Raw genomic sequence first — 3,702 nt, 5'->3', positions numbered from 1 at the left:
TTTAAAAAATAAACTTACATGTTTAGAGTTATAAAATACAAAGACTACACAGAATTCAAAAAATGCAAAGCGAATGTCATCTTCCCCTTATCTTCTCCCCTTCCCTATTCCTTCTCCCTGAAAGTAACCACTGTAATGAACAAATGTCCACCATAAAAAAAAAAAAAAAAAAAAAAAAAAAAAAAAAAAAAAAAAAAAAAAAAAAAAAAAAGAAAAGAAAAAAAAAGAAAAAGAAAAAAAGAAAGTAACCACTGTTAGATTCTTGTGATTGAAGAATATTTTTCCAAGGAATGTTTTACCCTAAGATTAGGAATGGTGTTTAAAACAACAGGGTTTAATCACTTCAAAAGAATTTGAACCATAACCCAGGCTGCAATTTGATTGCACATGTGAAATGTGGCAATAGCCTTAGAACCAAAATCCTGAGTAAATGGCCAACTATATCCCCACTGTGCCCACCGACACCTTTCAGAGGGAATGAGAAATCAAAGCACCTCTTCACCTCCAGAAATGATCTTTTCAGAGGTAAAATGTTTGGGGTATGCTTAAGCAGCAGCTGTTCCTGCTGTCTGCCAGAAGCCCAGAAAAAAGACCACTGTCTCCAGGGCTGGCAATCTGGTCCTTTCTTACACACTGAGATCAATTTAACAAAACAAAACAAAAATATTCTAGCTTAGAAATGACAAGGAATTTAGTCGTACACATTGAAGAGACAAGTATGTTTTACATATATCCTGAATAAAGTATCTAACTTTTAAAGAATGTTGTAAAACATTTCCATATGTACGTTATATCAAAGTACTTTCCCCAAGTTCAATTGAAAGGAAATACTCAGAGCACTGGGCCCATCAGAAATGATGTCTCCAGTTGTGGTTTTCAGATACCCTAACATGCATTTGCCCAGAACTAATCAAAGACAGCTTGGTACTTTCAGCTTGTGTGTGTGTGTGTGTGTGTGTGTGTGTGTGTGTGTGTAATTCCTTACAAATAGAAAAAAAATCATTTTGGGTAAAACGTGATACAGGAGGATATCAGTTGACTTTTTCGTTTATTTCCAATAATATCCCTGCTCTTCCATCATTCAAAATGAGAAAACTTCATCCGGCCATCTTGATGCACTTTCTGTGTTTCTCCATAAGTAGGTAAGAAGGCAGTCTTGTACTGCAAGCAGGAAAGAGTTTTACTGAGCATCTCCACCATGAACCATGCACTCTGGAAGACACAGGGTATTTCAGCAATGCTCGGAACCTCTGAAATTATGATTATTTATCTTCATTTTTATAGGTGTGGTGTCTAAAATGCAAAGAAGGTACGAAAATTGCTCAGTCACCTAACTGGTTAATGGTAGACCTATGATTTAAACACATATTTGTCTAACACCCAATCATACACAGTTTCTACCACATCATGAAAGGGCAGTTCAAGATCCATCTGGGTGAGAATCAGCTTGGAGATCTGTTACCATGAAAGTTCTTGGCCTGACTTTCAGAGGTTATGACTGGGGACATCTTTGATGGAGCTCGGGAATCTGAATTTTAACAAGTTTCCCAGAAGAATCCTAAGTGAATCTAAAGTATGAGAACCATTAACAATATTGTTAAGCACAGATTTTTGAAACAGAAAAGGAAATTTCAGAAGACAAACGTCATGGGAGCATCTGAGGTCAATTTCTAAAGATGTGGCAATCCCAAGTGTGTTCTTCACTGCTGATCCTGTCCTTTGTACTACCCATTAGCTTTGTGTCACATTGAGTAGAATGATCCTTGACTCCAAACAGATGGAGTTACCAGCTTCCTCTGCTTGAAATTCCCTCTGCAGAAGTCAATCTTTCAACCCACCATCAGGAATTACAAAACTTAAAATATAAATACTCCCTGAGGAGGGAATACATTGACTCACATGAGCATGTGCATGGGTTTGGGTGCCTTGGGCAGGGTTTCCAGAATTATGCCTAGAAGGAGAACATACATTTAGGGTTAACATGTCCTTTGGTCCCCTGAACTCTTTGCTTTTAGGGTGGGGTATCGGCAAGAGAAAACCAGGGCACTGCCCTCTAAAGGATGGGACCCAGAGGAGAAGCCCTTGACTGAGGGCCACACTGGTCCTAGAGATGAATGGTAAGGACCCACACAACCTGGTGCCCCAAGAAATCCCTAACTTCACTTCTGATGCACGTTCCCTGAGCGTCAGCCACAGCACATCCTCCTGCCTGCAGACTATCCTTTGCTGGAAAGCTCTCTCCCACATATCCTCAAGGCCACCCTCCTCACTGCCTTCAGGTCTTTGCTTCAATGTCCCCTTCCTGGGGAAGCCTCCTCACACCAGGATATTTAAACTGCAACCCCCTACTTCTGCCCTGCATTCTATCCCTTTTATCTGCTTTCTGTTTCGTATAGCATTTATTGTTCATATCATGTTTTTTACTTACTTACCTATTGACATATTATGTATTCCTTCATTTATTGTTTGTCAGCTCTGACTGGAATGTAATCTCAAGTAAGGCAGAGGTTTTTGTCTATTTTGTTCATCTTGGTGCTTACATTAGCATTTTGTACACAGTCAACGAATAATAATACTTGACTCTTTGTGAAGAAATTTTAGACACCAGGGGCTTGGTGTCTTTCCCTGTCTTACATAAAAGGGAAATGTTAAGCATTGGAGCAGGATATCCCGGCTCTCACTGGGGGATGACCTGAACTCAGAGATAATGTCGAATAGGGTGAGGGAGAATAATGACGATTTTCATTTAGCAACCTTATCCTCTTTCATCTCCCCCAAACTGTCAAAAAAAATGAATCATCCTGAGAGGGAATCCCTTGAGAGTGAAGCAGAGAGCACGGTTGAAAAGGCAGCAATCAAAGCCTTATCTTATCCATAGGATAAATGAGTGGCAAGACTCCATGCCTCTCTCTTTGGCTCCTTCTCTCTTAAAAATAGAATTGTGGTTACAGAAGTGAAAAAAGAAAAAAAAAAATAGAATTGTGGGGACAGGAGCGGTGGCTCATGCCTGTAATCCCAGCACTTTGGGAGGCCAAGGTGGCTGAACCACCTGAGGTCAGGAGTTCGAGACGAGCCTGGCCAGCATGGTGAAACCCTGTCTCTACTAAAAATACAAAATTAGCTGGATATGGTGGCACATGCCTGTAATCCCAGCTACTCGGGAGGCTGACGCAGAAGAATCGCTTGCACCTGGGCGGTAGAGGCTGCAGTGAGTTGAGATTGTGCCACTGCACTCCAGTATAGGTGACAGAGCAAGACTCCGTCTCAAAAAAAGAAAAGAATTGTGGGAATTACCAATCGGGAAAATATTTCAATATAAACATATATTAGCTTAAAATTCTAATTTTAATTCTTAAAGTACTATGCTTAATATATGTCAAAAAGAAAAAGGGGTGACACAGTGGGTCACATTTGTAATTCCATTGCTTTGGGAGGCCGAGGCAGGAGAATCACTTTGAGGCCAGGACTTTGAGATCAGGGTAGGCAACATAGCAAAACTCTGTCTTTCTTTTCCTTTTTAAACAAAAAGCATTTTAAAAATTAGTCAGGTGTGGTGATACATGCCTATAGTCTCAACTACTTGGAAGGCAGAGGCAGAGGACTGTTTGACTCCAAAAGTTTAAAGTTGCAGTGAGCTAGGATGGCAAACTGTACTCTAACCCAGTCAACAGAGAAAGATCCTGTCTCTAAAAAAACAAAACA

This window comes from Cebus imitator, unplaced genomic scaffold, assembly GCF_001604975.1.
Source record: "Cebus imitator isolate Cc_AM_T3 unplaced genomic scaffold, Cebus_imitator-1.0 Scaffold17, whole genome shotgun sequence".
Lineage (NCBI taxonomy): Eukaryota > Metazoa > Chordata > Mammalia > Primates > Cebidae > Cebus > Cebus imitator.
Note: the sequence above shows the minus strand (reverse complement) of the source record.